The 18,424-nt window shown below is 45.8% G+C and overlaps 1 long non-coding RNA gene across 1 annotated transcript; it reads right to left on the bottom strand.

Annotated features, from left to right (window-relative positions):
• Nucleotides 1-640: 640 nt before the first annotated feature.
• On the bottom strand, nucleotides 641-17,584 carry LOC309607191. Its single transcript, XR_014232319.1, has 2 exons — nucleotides 4,820-17,584; nucleotides 641-4,506 (listed from the first exon to the last, which is right to left on the bottom strand). It is a non-coding gene; the product is annotated as an uncharacterized lncRNA (long non-coding RNA).
• Between the last annotated feature and the right edge of the window lie 840 nt (nucleotides 17,585-18,424).

Genomic DNA, 18,424 nt, shown 5'->3' with positions numbered 1-18,424 from the left:
CATTCTCCCTTAGAGCCTTCAGAGGGAGCACGGCCCCGCTGACACTTTGATTTTGGACTTCTGCCCTCCAGAACTGTGAGAGAATAAATTTCTCTTATTTTAAGGCACCAAGTTTTTGGTGATTTGTTACAGCACACATAGGAAACTAAGACACACATAGTAGGCATTTTGTCAATATTTCTGGGAGGACAAAAAAGAATTGTTTGAAGGGCTATGTCCTTGGTTCTAATAGCTTTGATTCAGAAAGAAAGACTATCTCATTAAAATACTTTTCTAAACCCTAGTTTCTTATGATCAAATGTGAATTCTTCCTCCCACCATGTATTTTAAAGGTAACCAAAATGGCAGGTGTTACTTGGTGATCTCTTCGCCTTGATGTGAAATGTGGAAATAAAAGTAATTGACTCACCCTTACAACATGGAGACCCAGGGTTCCCCCACGCTTTCTCAAATGCTAAGCTGCTTATTTTACTGGAGTGTGACTTCAGTATCCATGGCTTTGCTCCTACTTCACCAAACACTGATGGTAAAGGCTTTAAAGGGACAATGACAGAGTTGAGAGGTTGAAAAATTTGACCTACTTTTCCCTTCTGTCTGTTCTAAAAAATCCATGTCATTTTCTTCCTGTGATTCAACTCAATTCTTTAATCCACACTCACAGTTTCTTTCCACGGAGGGCATAATTTGGCCTCATGTGTTTGCTTTTTGTTTTGTTTTTGAATCAAACGCTTCTGTGCTTTGATAACCAACGGTGAGGAGGAGAAGAAAATGCATTTTTCTTCAGGTGTTAAAACAAACAGTGTTGAACACTCCAGGGATTATCATGTTAAAACATGGTGTAAAGAAATGTGAGTGGAGGGGGACTTTGAAACCTCATAAATTGCTTGTAGGATGATATCTGCTCTGGATGACAGAAAGCATCAGTCTTCAAGGTCGCTTCTCATCCATGTGATGTACAACTGCGTATGGTTCCAAATATAAGACAGCCCCTGCCTCAGATGCCAGCGTGGGGAAGGAACGCACAGGATGAATCCACACGGAAGTGAACACACGGCTGGTGCTGGACAAGATCACAGATAACGAGGGATTTGCCCACGCCTCTCCACCCGCCCCGCATCCCTCTACCTGCCCTGTTGGTTTAAATAGGGGCTTCTCTCTGACCCAGAGATGATCGGTGACTTCAGGCTAGACCCGAGACCTTCTTCCTCCCCCTCCCCCTTCCCAAGCCAACCCCTCCAGTTTCCTGTCCCTCTGAGCCTGCACTGTGTTGGGGGCTGGTCTGCAGAGGGCCCGGCTCGGTTCTGAAGAAGAGGCTGCAGGAAGCATTTCTCACTGGGCTTGAGCTGTCCATTGGAGTCTGCTAAACTAGAGACCAAGTCCCTTTCTTCCCCTCAGGTGAAGTGAAGCCTTGGCCTTCTCGCCTCGGAGAGCACACGGAAGGGCCTAGAAAAAAGGGAAGCCTTCGACTCTTGTACCAACCAGAACTGAAGGAATGCCTACAGCCCGGGGAGGACACATGTGGGTAGCCAGCCTACTCAAGGGAAGAGAGACCAAGCAGATAACCGCATTCAACCTGAATGATAATGGCAGGAGAAGGTATGGATTCTTCTTCTAAGGCACAAATTACATTTTAATGGTGGCTTTCAATGCCGGAAAAGAAGATAAACTAACATGGGAATGTTGACCAGTGGTCAGTGTGGGAAATATTCTTTAAAAGGAGGGCTGTCAAAATGCTTGTTTAAAATCACATCAACACATAGCTCTTACTCACTATGCACTAAAGAGTTTAATGAATGGATGGCTCTGAAAAATATTTCTCATACTAATTGGAAAATTGGAATACACTTCCCAATTTGCCTCCCTCAAAAGGACAGCAATGCCACAGGACTGTCAGTATTACAAATCAGCTGGAGTCACGTAAAAGGATGGTATCCCGTAGACTGACTTGATCAAATGGCGTAATCGATCAGAAAAGGCGGAAGGAATAACCGAGTCCAACAGGAGCACAACTTTTGTCCAGACATGGGAAACCAAACTGGGAGATTGGAAAGACTAGAATTAGCCCTCGCCTGGTGTGGCAGGATGCCTGGATCTGGTGACAGCTGGCATCCTGAAAGAGTGGCAGGTACACTGCAGAAAGAGGGGCTTTCCCTCACTCTACGGAGAGCAAGTTTTTCTGTGGATTGATGAGGACCAGAGATATTTCAGGAGAAAGCACACCCCAGCGCCTTGAGTCCCTGCCTACTGTGGGCTAGTAGGTCTCTGCCCCTGATGCTCAGTAGGGTCTGAATGGCAACTGGATGTGGCCCAATATTTCCTTCCAAGGGAACATAATTACAAAATACATGGTATAAACCTCTGACCCATACCTCAGATCTCAGCACATCCAAGTTAAATGCCCTTTACTGGTGTTTGAAATAGCGTTCTGTATCGCCCCCATCAGAAAAATTCTCATCTTTCTTTTAGGCCGCCTTGGAGCTGAAATCAGCTGTATATTTCTTTTTCTTAAAGATGCATTTAATTAATTAATTAATTTATTTATTTATTTATGGCTATGTTGGGTCTTCGTTTCTGTGCGAGGGCTTTCTCTAGTTGTGGCAAGTGGGGGCCACTCTTCATCACAGTGCGTGGGCCTCTCACTATCGCGGCCTCTCTTGTTGCAGAGCACAGGCTCCAGATGTGCAGGCTCAGTAATTGTGGCTCACGGGCCCAGTTGCTCCGTGGCATGTGGGATCTTCCCAGACCAGGGCTCGAACCCGTGTCCCCTGCATTAGCAGGCAGATTCTCAACCACTGCGCCACCAGGGAAGCCCAGCTGTACATTTCACCATATGGACCTAGGAGCCAGCTGATTTTTGGGCGGGGGCGCGGGGAGGTGAGAAGGGAGCAGACACATGAAGGTCAGAGGCCAAGGACAAAGGAGAGCTCTGAGAGTGGGTTCTTGGTTCCGCTGCTCCTGGCGGCTGATCCCAATCCTGCCACTGGGGGCCAAGAGGTACCCCATAAACTCCCACTCTCGCTGATGCTGGGTTTCTGCTACTTGCTGCCCCAGGGGTCCTATGGCCATGTGTCCACTGGCACTGTGAGTCCTGTGAGCATAGGAGCAGTGACTGCCTCGTTCACACTTACGTGCTGAACAAAGTGATGTACAATAAAGAGCAAACATCTGAAAATCCTCAGAAGACATGGAAAACAGGAGGCTTGTTGGAGTCTTGGATTGGGAGTCAAAACCCTGTGTAATCATTTTGTCTCTACCACTATATAATTGTGACCATAGATAATTTACCGAACCTCTCTGGGCCTCTATTTGGTCCTAGAAAGGCCATAACATAACACAACATAACATAACCTAAAACATAACATTAAGTGTTTGGCACACGTTAGAAAGGCATTTTTATTATTTCCCTTGTGTTCCCCCTATTTTCATAAAACATGTAAAAATTTGTAATTTTTAATCTGAAACAAACTGCATATGCTAATCCATTTTTCCGTAAGATAGCCAGTATTACCAAACCTGGCAAATATCATTCTAGTAAAAGCAAAAAAACAAAAAAAAACCCTTACCATTTCAGTTACGCTGTGCCCTCTTCCCCCCAGATAAATGATGCACAGTTTCTGCTAGACATCCTGAAATATTGAAAAGAGCTTGAGGACTCCCATTACTACACCCAGGGACTCCAGCCCTCTGGATATCCCAGGTGGAAACCATTTCTCTTGATGACTAATAAACTCTAAAATTCAATTATTCTGATAACTTAACAGATGCCTGCAAATTAGTACAAACAGACAACTGAAGGAAGCAGGCTGGACACCTATGAGAAAGTTTAGATTCCACTTACATGTGGAATCTAAAAATTTGCTACAAATTTACTTATTTGCAAAACAGAAACAGACTCACAGACGTTAAAAACAAACTTATGGTTACCAAAGGGGAAAGGGGGTGGGGGGATAAATTCGGAGTATGGGATTAACAGATGTACAGTACCATATATAAAACAGATAAGCAACAAGGATTTACTGTACAGCACAGGGAACTATATTCAGTACCCTGTAATAAACTATAATGGAAAACAATCTTTAAAAAAGAATATAGATATATACAAATATATACGTATAACTGAATCATTTTGCTGTACGTCTGAAACTAACACAATATTGTAAATCAACCATACTTCAATTAAAAAAAGAAAAGAAAAGAAGGGCACTTTCAGTTCTCAGCAGTTTGAGAGTTGAATACCACTTTCAAATACATTGCTGATGTCGTGCTGATAACATTTGCAGGCCAGTAAACTATTCCTCCGCCTAATAATTGACTAATAACATTTACTGAGTGTCTCCTACGTGCATACTAAGTACTTTTCATCTATTGTCTCAATTACCCTTCCTCCTTCAATGCCAGAGCCTTACATGGTAGGCACTAATATTTCATCACCCCCATTTTCCAGATGAGAGAATTGAGGCACTAAGGGTAGACCTGGGATGACACCCAGACTGCCTGACCCCTAACCTTTTTTTTTTTTTTTTAATTTATTTATTTATTTATTTATTTTTGGCTGTGTTGGGTCTTCGTTTCTGTGCGAGGGCTTTCTCTAGTTGCGGCGAGCGGGGGCCACTCTTCATCGCGGTGCGCGGGCCTCTCACTGTCGCGGCCTCTCTTGTTGCGGAGCACAGGCTCCAGATGCGCAGGCTCAGTAGTTGTGGCTCATGGGCCCAGTTGCTCCGCGGCATGTGGGATCTTCCCAGACCAGGGCTCAAACCCGTGTCCCCTGCATTGGCAGGCAGACTCTCAACCACTGCGCCACTAGGGAAGCCCTCCTAACCTTTTTTTGTTGCTGTTCCCCGACCAGGGATCGAACCCATGCCCCCTGCATTGGGAGAGCAGAGTCTTAACAACCGGACCACCGTGGAAGTCCCCGACTCCTAACCTTTACACTACACTGCTTCTCGACATCCCCGTCGGCTGTTAGATGACCCTGTTTGAAATCCTCAGTAGCACTGTATTAGCTTCCCAGGGTTTTGCTCTGACAAATTACCACAGACTTGAAATTTATTCTCTCACAGTTCAGGAGGCCAGAAGTTCAAACTCAAGGAATCTGCAAAGTTGATTCCTTCTGGAGGCTCTGATGGAGACTCCCGTTCCACACCTCTCCCCTCACTTCTGGTGGCGGCCAGCGATCCTAGAGTTCCTTGGCTTGTGGCTGCATCACTCCAGTCTCTGCCTCCATCTTCGCATCTCCTGCTCCCCTCTGTGACTCTGGATCTCCTTTTCTGCCTCTTAGAAGGACATCTGTTGTTGGATTTAGGACCCTCCCAATCCAGGATGATCTCACCATGGGATCCTTTCCTCAATTACAAAGGAATTCCTCAATCTACAAAGACCCTTTGCCAAGCAAGGTCACATTCACAGGTGCAGGAGTTTGGCACTTGGACATATCTTTTGGGGGACAGCCACTATAGCATCCAACAACCTTCGCCTCAACCTTTTCATGAGTCTTATTTTCACACAATCCTGTGGTTCTTTTTTGAAGGATGGTGGTAACTCCTATGTCCCAAAATGTAAACCATAGAAGATTTATCACTCTAATTACATAGATGTGACAAATTTAAAAAAGAGAAAGAAAACAGGAACAGAGAGAATATGTAGAAATGATAGAAGACATAAAAGTATTTATTCAATTAACGATTGTTTAGAACTCTGGGTCAAGCACTGTGCCAGATGCCAGTCCAAAAAAAGAAAGAAAGACATGGCATCCTCCCTGGGGGAGCCTGAGGTTCAACTTGGGGGGACAAGGACTCGAGGGCAATTGCAGTGCAATTAGAGAAGTGGCGTCAGGTGCACGGAAAGGTTTGTGGGATCACAGAGAAAGGAGGAGTTAGCGTCCTCCGGGTCAGGGTGAGGCTTCCACAGAGCAGGTGACATTTGAGCTGCATCCTGAAAAACGAGTGGGAGTGTGCCTGGGTGGGAAGGAGCCCAGGAAGGGCATTTCAGGCAAAGAACTGAGCAGGAGGTGAGCTGCAGGCACCGGAAGAGATTGACAAGTTCAGCACACAATGAGCAGTTCATCATCAGGCCCCGTTTTCATCCCGTCAGCCCTGGCACCAAACCTTTCAGTGACCTTACATCATTTAAGACATACAGCCCAAATCCTTTGTTTTAAATGCCGGCCCTCAATAACCCAGCTCAAATCACTTCTTCCCAACATGAAGTCCGTGCTGCAGTCCTCCTGTCCCCAGTCTGTCCCTTATAAGGAGTGACTGCTCCTGCCCAGTGGCTCCTAGGATCCTGCTGGAACTGCCACATGAGGGACGCTCCCAAGTCCCATCAGTCTACAAAACTCCAACCATTCTTGAAGAACCTGCCCATTGGCCAAAATTCCATATAAACCGGCTTTCATTATTAACATCTAAAGGCAATTCTTCAAGCTCAAAAAAATTGGCCTTCACATATGGAGCTGTATCCAGAGGGTGATGACACAGCATCTTTCTAAGGAAACAAATGTTGGCCATTGTCAACCCCAGCAAGCCAAAAAAATATGTTTTGTCTTTAAGATGAACAAGGAGAAAATGCGGGTGGTGATGGTACAAAGAGGATAAGGGTCTGTTATTTTTTATCCACAATTCTGAAATTCAAGGTGCTCCCCAAACCACTAGTGAAGTCCTAACTCACTAGGTGTCCAGGGCTGACCTGAATGGATGTGAGCCTATTAATAGTCTGTCTCTTTCACTGTGCAGTCTGTGCCTTTGGCTGCAGAGTTAATAAGATGCTTGATTACACAATGCTGCAGGACCTCTACCAGGGGTGTTAGGTAATATTCTGTGTCCTGAAACTCATTTGGCCCCAAGGATTTGGGATGTGAGACTGTGGGCCTGTGGTTGCTCCATCCTGCCGCAGGTGTTTTTAACGATCGTGTTCCCTGGGGCTGTGTTTATTCTTAGCTGGAGCTCACTTGAGGGATAGCCTGGTTAGGGTCACTGACAAATCTTTGTCTGGGGCAGGTAAGACAGACAGCCTCCGGCAAATGAAACAAGCAAAGCCAGCTGGAGAAGAGAGCCAGCACGAAGCCGAACTCCACCCCTTCTCTGGGTCTCAGTCTCATCACCATGAGGCCATATATCAGCAAGTGGTCTTGACCAGTGCAGATTGAATTACACAAGATGTAAATAAGACAAGATGTTGAAGGACTTGGAACCTCCACCTCCTGGCCCTGCCTCACATCACACCCCCAGATGTCTTGGGTCTACACATACTCTCACAGCTTCATTAGAATGACCGAAGCTCTCTGAAGGTCAGCCACTTGAGACATCAGCAGTTGGCTTCCCCATGCATCAGGGCCAACACACACACACACACACACACACACACACACACACGTAGGATTTTTTAACATAGGCACATGGGCTTATCTCCCAATTCTTCTACCTGCCAGATTTGTGAATTGGAACAATTTAACTCATTCTCACCTGCTGCATCATTTAAATGGTTATAATTATAATAATTGCCTCTGACTCTTCTTTTCAGTGTCAAATAATAGACTAGACGTGATAGTCCCTGTAAGCAGTAAAACGATATACAAAATGTCATCACTGTGTTCATTATTATTTTTAAGGTTAGAATATTAATTATACTGGAATACTTATTCGTTAAGGCAATACTTCTCAAATGTATTATCAGGGGGCACTAATGTTCCAAAAGATGTTCAGCTATTAAAATTGAACAATGACGGTCTTTCTCACCCTCCAGGGGAAAAAAAAACACTCAATCAATGACAGAATTTTCTCAATACTAAATTTACCATCAATTAGGTTTTTCTTAAACATTAGGGTCCAATTCTACTTGTCTTAAAAGTCCCATGAATCAGATGAGACTCATGTGTTTAAAGAATAACTTGTGCTTAAAGAATTACTCTCTGGTGCCATTTTACAAAGAACACCTTGCCAGGCAAGATGCTGAGTGCCAAGGAAGCACATATGAATACAAGGGTACAATTCCTGTATTCTAGAAGCTGAGTGGTAGGAGAGAGGTGGCGTGAGTGGAGAGAGGTGAACAAGCAGTTGTATTAAAGTAAAAACAAAATCAGAGACACTCTGATACCTGTGTGTAAAGGTCTTACCTGGGCACAAAGGAGGGAGTGTTATCCGATTCTTGGGGATAGAGGGTGGATTCAGGAAATGCTTCACAGAAAAAAAATGACACCCAGGCCAAGACTTAGGAAATGTTGAGCAGTATCATACTCTCCCACGGCCCCATCGCGTGGGTTCCCTATGGTGAGGCTAGTTAGCGGATTTACCAAAGGATGTTTTCTTCCGCAGGATTCAAACTCTGGATTTTGCTTTGAAATTCAACATTTTCTAAGTAGAAACCCCATTACCGCAGAGCCTAGCAGTCTGAGTTACAGCCAGAGTGCAACACGGAGTGGCTAGACAAAGATTAATTAAGGCAGCGGGTTTGAAAGGACAAATGAATCTTGACATACAAACATAACAAATGTGTGTGAGTCCAACACTAATTAGCAATAAAAAAAATACTTATCTTCTAAATACACAAAGCACATATTTTCAGTGACAACTCATTCTACGCTTAATCCCCACATAAACATATAGGTCAAAGAATGCTTGGGTCAAATCTGTTCTTTCATTCCCTGGATCCACATGGGCTTCACTAACTAGCCCACAGTGAGGGGAAGAGAGTCCATATGGGCCCATTTCGGGGAAATGCTCATTTGCAAACAGGCAGATGAACGCCAAGGACCACCTCTCTACTCATAAAGCAATCTGTAAATGTGCAAGGACTTCAAAGGCAAATTAGTATTTATATACCTAACCCTCTGCCTTTTTGCTCTTTCAGTTTTAAGGTAGAATGGCTTCAGTAGAGGTAATCCCTCTACTGAAGACCAAAGAGTTTGTACTCAATCTAAATTGAACTAAACCATCCTGCTTCTGCAGAAACAGTTAAGAGAGCCCCAACTCTGGGTTTAGTGAACCAGTTACCTAATTAATTAATTATTCAGGGATTCCCCCATGTCCTGAACACCGCTAGGTATTGTGTGCTGGTCCTTCCTCAGGGAGGGCTTCCCTCACCACCTTATCGAAGTAGCAACCCCACACACACATTCTTTGCCCTCCTCCTGCTTTATTTTTCTGCATCACATTTGCCATTTCCTAACTTTGTAGTATAAATGTGTTTATTTTTTTCTATCTTCTCCACATGGAAAGCTCCATGTGATGGAGACTTTGAGAGTTTTATTTAATTCTGTAAACCCAGTCATAGAATAATTCTTAGTACATAGTAGGCACTCAGTAAATACTTGTAAGATGAGTGGATGAATGAAGTTGAATGAATAACTCAAGAACGAAACAGCCGCGCGCCCCCTGGGATTTGTCTGTTTGCAGGCCAGTCCCCTCACTGTTGAGGACCCAGTCTCCTCAATGGGGAGTCTTCCAAAGAAAGTGTTTCAGGGAGGTGCCACCCCTCACTGTGTGGGGAGGTATAGCCAGTGGCTAGAGCTTCAGATAAACGTAAGAAAAAATATACTGAGTCTGAGGCTCTCAGAGAGGCTTGGAAGAGGATGCCCAACCAATGGGGAGAAGGGAGGAGGCTTTGGGGGTGGGGATGACTCAGTGAGCCTTGTCAGGACATGATTTTTAACTTTCCACCCACAGACACTTTGGGTTGGCCAGAGAACTCTTGCTAAACTCCGACATACTGTGCCTACAACTTGACGATTGTTCTCTTTCTCCCCACACTCTCACTGTCTTCTCCTTATGCCACCGTGTGCGTTGTTTCTGGGAAGTCTGTGAGGAATAGTTGAGCAACAGAGGCAAACACTTATCCCTGTAAGCTAGTGCAGTCGACCTTTGTGGATTACATTCCCAGCATCATTTCTCCTTCCCTTTCCTATAGGCCCTGGGTCTGGGTTGGCCATTGGGATCAACTCTAGAGGTGAGATATATGATGTAGGGTAAGGGAATCAGCCTTATTCCTTCCCCCTGGCCACACAGATTGGTTCAAGCCAATGAGCTTCAAGAAAACATTGCTGGGGATTTGTGAGAATGAAGTTTCCTAGTTCTTTCAGTGACACCGTTGTCCACAGATGGGAAGAGGGAAGCGTGTAGTCCAGGATTTATGGGCAGCCGTCTTGTGACCCCGAGGTGAGCTAGCCTTGAGATGAAGCATAACCACAGAAGACAGAAAGGAGAGAATGAAATAAACAGGACCTTTGGTGACATTACTGAGCTAAAGGAAACTTGCTTAGCTCTGGGTTTTTCAGTAGATGCACGTCAATATATTCCACTTCTTATTTGAGTCAGTTTGAGCTGTTGGCGAAGCTGATAACTACCGAACTCATACATAGGTTCTGGTTCTTTTTCCCAATTTAAGGTCAATTGGGGGAGTTTGTCTTAAAAAGTGAACTCAGGGGAAGATAAATTTTTCATTTCCCCAGCTTTTATTATGGATAAACTATTTGATTTTATGACTTGTTTGGGATGAAATCCTGTACACTTGCATATTTTAGACTCAGAAAGAGATCTGGAACTTTGAAACTGAAATATCCCACTCATAAACTGACAATCAAATATCTTATGCCAAAATATTCTTCAACATGAACTGGTACTTATAAAATATCCTTTGAAATATGGCTATCTAGAGAAGTTAAATGTGTCTGGGGATTAGAACAGCATTTACTCACAGTCTCTTCTTATGCTGGCTGAAATGTTTCTAATTGATTTAGACGTGTGGAATGTTTGAGATGGGGGGAACAGGGTGCCGTGGTTAAGAACAAGGCTAATTTGCCCAAGATCCATCTCAGGCAAGTTAGTTAACCTCATTTTAGTGGATATTGTTGGTGGCCCACCCAACATCCATGTCCCCCCTTCCGCTTTCCTGGTGGAGCCCTGATTTTTTCTCTACCATGCAGCCAGTGTGACTCGGGGAAAGCTAACTACTTCTCTAGCTCTGGAAGTGGGTCTTGATGTATCTAAACCAATCACAATGTTTTTACCCTTCTCTTCAGCTCATGATACATGACACAGATCAGGCCAACAAAATACAAGGGGATTTGCCCCCAGAGTTTCTAGGACAGTTCCTTTAAAAGAATTTCCAGAAGCAATTCCCTCCCTGAGGCATAACATAAAGAAGAAGAAAGCCAGGTGCCCTGACTGCTGCTGACAGCCAACCCTTAACCACGAGGAGACCCAGCCTTAGGGATAAAGTCCACACTGCTGATGGCAAGGTGGAGAGATGGAAAGAACATGGATCCTTGAAGTCAGTCTTCTGGACGAATGATCACCCAACTCTAAAGTCCATTCTGCCTTTGGACTTCCTGTGAGCTGTGTGAGCCAAGAAATGTCCTTATTGTTTAAACCACCTTGAGTTGGATTTTCCATTACTTGAAGCCCGAAGCACCCTCACTGTTAAGCTCATTAAACCCTACTGCATAGAAATGTTGGGAGGAGTAAGTTTGACAGTTCATGTGAAGTGCTTAGCATAATGCCTGGATCATATAAGTGCTCGATAAATGGTCACTATTATAATCTAACCTCTCTTTTTACAGATTATTTGCCCAAGTTACTATAGATTTCCTATAAATTTTGTGAGATTAGTCCAAATGCATCAAACCAGGAAGAGGGCCAACTCAACAGTCAGATGGTTAAGTCAAGAAGGTTGATGGAACTTCCCTGGTGGCACAGTGGTTAAAAATCTGCCTGCCAATGCAGGGGACATGGGTTCGAACCCTGGTCCGGGAAGATCCCACATGCCTCGGAGCAACAAAGCTTGTGTGCCACAACTACTGAGCCTGTGCTCTAGAGACCACGTGCCACAACTACTGAAGCCCACGTGCTTAGAGCCTGTGCTCCATAACGAGAAGCCACTGCAATGAGAAGGCCGTGCACCACAACGAAGAGTATCCCCACTCACTGCAACTAGAGAAAGCCCACACACAGTATCAAAGACCCAATGCAGCCAAAAATAAATAAATGAATAAATTTATAAGAAGGCTGATGACCCAAGTGCCAAAATCCTAGAGGCAGAAAAATGTCAAAAACCAAAAAGAAGTCTGGGGCTTCCCTGGTGGCGCAGTGGTTAAGAATCCTCCTGCCAATGCAGGGGACACGGGTTCGAGCCCTGGTCGAGGAAGATCCCACATGCCGCGGAGCAACTAAGCCCGTGTGCCACAACTACTGAGCCTGCGCTCTAGAGCCCGTGAGCCACAACTACTGAGCCCATGTGCCACAATTACTGAAACCTGTGTGCCTAGAGCCTGTGCTCCGCAACAAGAGAAGCCACTGCAATGAGAAGCCTGCGTACCACAACAAAAGAGTAGGCACTGCTAACCACAATTAGAGAAAGCCTGCACACAGCAATGAAGACCCAACACAGCCAAAAATGAATAAATAAATAAATAAATTTATTTTTAAAAAATAAAAGAAGAAGAAGAAATCTGGTTAGACAAGACTGGCATCAAATACCTTGCAAATGGAGTGAGGTAGGGCCAGAGTGGATCTCCAGGGTACCAGGCTCCCAAATGACAATCCCACCCTGTCCTAATAGGTCCAGCTGGGGGCTTAAATGGAAGACGCTGCAAGACAGCATGTTAGCAGCAGAATCTAGTTAAGCACGAAGATCTTATTCTTGTGCCCTTTCCACTACATTAAATTCAATTCCAGCCCATGGGCATTTATTTTTGTTACATTCAGAAGAATCCTCCTAAGTTACTTATAGTTATGGAGTGCAAGAGGCAAAGTGCCCACTTCCAACTTCAAAGTAAGTTAGTGGTTATCCTGGGGTGGAGGGGAGATAAACTGGGGTGTTACATCTACATTGCATATTCCTATAATGACTGAAGTATTTACAAACATGGCAAATTTTCTTTTCATGCATCAAGGAAACTGGTCCATTTGTTTAATAAGCATTCATCAGTCCCTGCTCCTGCCCCTTTGAACTAGGATGAGTGGTTGATTGATGAAGAGCTACTCCTTCTTCACACACAGTTTTCTGGACCACTCCAAAGCCCAGGCAGCATTCCTAGGCCTGGCCCCTTTGGGTGGCCTTCCCAACGCTCCCACCTCAGAATACTCTCCATTGCCCTCCTGAGGAGCTGGATCACTCCAGGAAAAGTGGGCAAAGAGGCAGCCCGCACAGACAGTGTTCTGAGCTACCCAAGGACACGTGTGGCAGGAAGGCTGATCCCGCTGCACCTGTGGAAGGCTCGGGTGCACACGTGCTGTTCTCTGGGCGCACTCCCCTTCGGTCAGGTGCCCTTGGCTCACTGACGTTACAGCCACACAGGCCAGCCCTGGTCACTAGGGCGATGGCAGAAAGCAGGTCAGCTTTCCTCCCTGTCCCGGGCCCTGCTCCTTGACTGGTGGGACATTGTTCCTATCGCCCCCTCACCCCCGCACACCCTATCACTGGGCACTTCCCCATCTCCCAGCCTCTCTCTTCTCACACCTGCTCTAGGGAAGGATCTGGCAAGTTCAGTCCCATTCAGGACACCTCCACAGCCTCATCCATTGTTTCCTCTTTTTTATTTTTTATTTTTTTTCGGCTGCGACTCGCAGATGGCAGGATCTTTGTTCCCTGACCAGGGACTGAACCCACACCCTGGGCAGTGAAAGCGAGGGGTCCTAACCACTGGACCACCAGGGAATTCCCTCCGTTGTTTCTTATATGTCTCTGGAGCAAACTGCAGCTAGACCCCGTCGCCAGCCACAGTACAGGATTATGATGGGAATCATGCAAGCCTCCTGGCATATTAAGGTGTCTTAATTTCCACCAATAAGACTCATTCCCAACTCTGGGTGTCATTTTGATCTTCCCAGTCACCCTGGTGACAGGAAGTCTCCTAGAAGGGTTACCCGCTAAGCTGACTCAGCTCATACTTTACAAACCATAAGAAACAGAACCTAAGTGATAGAGTTATTATAAAGATTAATTGAAATAATTCATGGAAAGAGAAACCAGAATGTCCCAAGTCTGGCGGCTCAAAGCCAAATGCATCATTCTGTCCCCTGCCCGAGCTGGGGAGCTTTCCTGGGTTACCCTCGCTCTGCAGAGAATGGCAGTCCCATCCACCCTGTCACTCCACTCACTTCTGCTTCCTTGCTCTCCTTTCTTCCTCACCCCCACCCGCTACTGATGACAATACTAGCGACAGTGACGCAACTGAACATAGTGTCAAGCACTGTGCCGGCACAGGCTTTGGAGCTGGGCAGACCAGAAATCATTTAAACCCCAGCTTCCTCACCTAGAAGTGGCGTGACTTCCTGTGAGTCTGTTTCCTGTAAAATCAGAATAAAAATAGTACCTACCTCATAAGGGGTCATAACGATTAAATTTGTCATTGATATAAACGTGCTTAGCCCAGGACCTGGCACACGAGTGCTTAAGCATGGTAGTTATTAGCATTATTTTCTCCAGTCCTCACAAGAACCCTATAGAGTGATGATTGTTACTCTCATTTTAAGGACGAGGAAATTGAGGAGGCCGGGAAGTGACGTGACTTGCTGAAAACCCTTGTAGCCTGTAAGAGACACAGCAGGGATTTTCAAACCCAGTGTGTCTAGTTCTAAAACCCAAGTCCGGGACCAGTTACAAAATTTGTAGAATCTGGTACAAAATGAAAAGGTGGGGGGCCCTTGTTCAAAAATGACCAAGAATTTCAGGACACAAGAGCAGAGCATCAAACCAAGTGGGGGGCCCCTCCCAGTCATGCCCATGAGGCGGGCCCTGCTCTAGCCTCCCAGTCGGCCCAGTCCTGTTGATTCGACCTTCGCTCCATTCCGTCGCTTCCTTTTACTCCCGCTGCCCTGGTTCCAGCAGCTCACACCTTCCTGCTGCATTAGCCTCTTACCTGGTTTTTCTGGTCTCAGCCTTGTCCCTGCCAACCCATCAACCACCCACTATCAAAATTATCTTCCCAGAGAACAGCTCTAATGATACCCTTCTCTTTAGATATTCTCTAATCACTACCTTTTGCTTAACAAAATAAAACCCAAGTCCCTTAGAGTGGCATTCAAGGCCCTTGACAGCATGACCTTTGTCAGATGTCTCCCCTGTACATTTTTCAGACCTGTCACACCAGATTATTCCCACTTGCCTCCTTCGGAACTTTTGCTGGGCTCTTTCCTCTCCGCTGACAGCACCCCTCAATCATCTTTGCCTATTACAATCTCACTGTCTTTGAAGGACCAGCTCAAATGCTATCTCCATCACAGAATCTTACCTGACTTTCCCAAGGGGAATCCATTTCTCCCTCCCCTGGGCTTTCTTGCCATAGTTTTATGCCGGTGATCACTGTATACCTTGTATTAGGGTTAATATGTGTCCAGGCCTTGGGAATTAAGTTGATTCAAATCACAACCTGGGCCTTTCTGGCTGGGTGAATTCAGCAAGTTGCTCCATGGCTCTGGGTAGGAATAGTAAGGATTCAATAAGATAATACAGGTCGACAATTGTCTGTGCCTAAGGGACACACCACAAAAGTCGTTATTTGTTCCTTGTCCTTACTAAGAACCATTTCTCATTCATCTCCCTCAATGCCCAACACAAGGCCTCACCCATTGTAGCCAAGTGAATTATTTTGCCCAATTAATTAACCTACCCCTAAGTTTCCCAGCCCTACTTGTGCCTCCACTTAACATTGTAAATGCCCACACCACCAAAAACCTATGCAGGCTGCCTGTTCTAAATAAAATCCTTATCTACCTACATTCATTAATAATTATGTTTTGTTTTTAACATAGGGACTGGTTTATATTAGCATCCACAGGCCCTGAGAACATTTTTTAATAACCAGGAGTCATGAGCTGGGACAATTCTGCCTTCAGCAGGCCAAATTTAAAAAAGAATTATTCCCACAAAAGTTTCTGTATCTCTTCTCCACCTAAGTTATACTGGCTCTTAACATTTGGAGGCAGAAAAGCTTTGGTTTGAGTCAACTGGGCAGCTTAACTAATACACATGAAGAAGGCTTTATTTCCTGAGTTAATGGTATCAGCCCCTCCCAGGGATGCAAGGATGCCAGTGGGGGAGGGAATTTCCCCGAAGGCAAAACCACGGGGTGTTATTTTGAAGGAACCTTCTAGAGGTGGATTCTGGTCTTGAGGTTGCTGGAGGTTTACGCTTCTTCTGAGAGATGATCTAACACGAGATAGTGCCAGGTGTCTGTGGCCAAGCTTTCCCCACAGTGCCATCCCCGCCCAGGACCGGGAACGCGATGCTGGTGGTTAGGCAACTGTAGAGAAGCCCTGTGATCTGCAACTATGGGGGCGGAGGCAAGAGGGAGAAAGGGGACCCTGGTAGCGCTCTGAGGTCCACCGCTTGTGGCCAGAGGGTGCCTGACAGGCACAGCAAAGAAGTTTCAGTGCCAGAACTTGCCAGATCATCTAATGCATTGGGATTTTACCAACCCATATTAAACATGCCCGTTTCCCCCTGGTAACTTATGGGACTGACCTATGATGAGATTGGGTGTCCTCTAATAAAATGTCACCTGATGATTCATGAGGATAAATGATGATGTGTGGTTTTTGATATTCAGAGATGCTTGTCCTTTCGTTAAACAGGAAGACAGCTTTTCTACTGGCCCAAGACCATGGGTTTCTAAGCCCTTTTGTATCCTGGAACATTTTGTGTGAGAACTTGGCAGCAGAAGGCTTGGCCTCAATGAGTGAACCTGGGAGCCCATGTGTACAGACTTCCCAAAATAGAGACACAAAGACAGCAGAGGCCTTCTGGGCTTGGCTGGCTTTCTAAGGCAACGGAGGTGTTTGTGGTCAGTTTGAAAGAGCATCTGAACACTCCTAGACCCTACAGTATTAATTTCCAGGGGCTGCTGTAACAAAGTCCCCACGCTGGCTGCTTTAAAACAGCAGAAATTTATCCTCTCAAAGTTCTGCAGATGAGAAGTCCAAAGTCAGGGGGTGGGCAGGGCCGTGCCCACTCTGAATGCTGGACAGGAGAATGGGTTCCATGCCTTTCTCTTAGCTTCTGGTGTGTTCAGCAATCTTCGGCATCCCTTGGCTGGTAGATGCATCATTCCAATCTCTGCTTCTGTCTTCACACGGTGTTCTCCCTGAGGGTCTTCAAATCCTCTTCTCTCTCTGTGTGTCTGTGTCTCTTCTTTTCTTATATGGATACCAGTCACATTGGATTAGGAGCCCACCCTACTTTAGTATGACTTCATCTTAACTAATTACGTCTGCAATAACCCCGTTTCCAAGTAAGGTTGAAAGGGAGCAGGACCTTGTGGGGCCCTCCCGGGTACAAATCCTTTCTGTGTTCTCTGTTTCTTGTTTGTAAGGAAATAGGCTTCATTCAGCCGCCTTGACCTTCCCTGAGTTCCAAAGGGCAGATTCAAACAATTGCTAATCAGGGAAGGGAGGGGATGCAGAAACAAGGGAGGAGCAGTCAAGAAACAATAGTGCAGGGACCTCCCTGGTGGCACAGTGGTTAAGAATCCGCCTGCCAATGCAGGGGACACGGGTTCGAGCCCTGGTCCGGGAAGATCCCACACGCTGCAGAGCAACTAAGCCCGTGCACCACAACTACTGAGCCTGCGCTCTAGAGCCCGTGAGCCACAACTACTGAGCCTGCGTGCTGCAAGTACTGAAGTCCATGCACTCTAGGACCCGTGCTCCACAACAAGAGAAGCCACCGCAATGAGAAGCCTGCGCACTGTAATGAAGAGTAGCCCCTGCTCTCTGCAACTAGAGAAAGCCCCGTGCACAGCAATGAAGACCCAACACAGCCAAAAATTAATTAATTAATTAATTTAAAAGAAAAAAAAGAAACAATAGTGCAGCCTTGGGGCAGCATCCTGGTTCCTCCTCAAGAAACATACATAACAGTATCTTTGAGCTCTTCTGCAGGAACTAAGGCCCCGCACAGGTGAAGGATGGTGACTTCAGGCCGAGGGTAAGGTTCCTGGAGCACTGCCCTGCTACCTCACCACCAACCAATCAGAACAAAGTCACACACCCTGCAGCCCTCACTCCAAATTTTGCCTATAAAAACTTTTCCCAAAAAACCATTGGAGAGTTTGGGGGTTTTGAGCACAAGCCACCTGTTCTCCTTGCTGGGCCCTGCAATAAACCTTTCTCTGCTCCAAACTCTGACATTTCTGTTTATTCGGCCTACCCCTGCGTCAGGCACACGAACTTGTGTTCGGTAACAAAAGCCCTGCCCTCATACCTCATCTAATCCTAATCCCCTCCCAAACATCTCATCTCCAAACACCATCACATTGGGGGGTTGGGGCTTCAACATATGAGTTTTCAGGGGACACAAACCTCCAGCCCATAACAGACTTCAACATATCTTTTGGGGATGCCCTGGGTACCCACCCACCTGAGCAGCTACAGGGGTCAGCAGGGACAGAGGTTCGAGGTCTCTGAGCTAAATCCTCCAGTGGGAGGGAAGTCAC

The sequence above is a fragment of the Balaenoptera borealis genome (genome assembly GCF_965194805.1).
Source record: "Balaenoptera borealis genome assembly, chromosome: 12".
Taxonomy (NCBI): Eukaryota; Metazoa; Chordata; class Mammalia; order Artiodactyla; family Balaenopteridae; genus Balaenoptera; species Balaenoptera borealis.
Note: the sequence above shows the minus strand (reverse complement) of the source record. Positions and strands in the feature narration are given on the sequence as shown.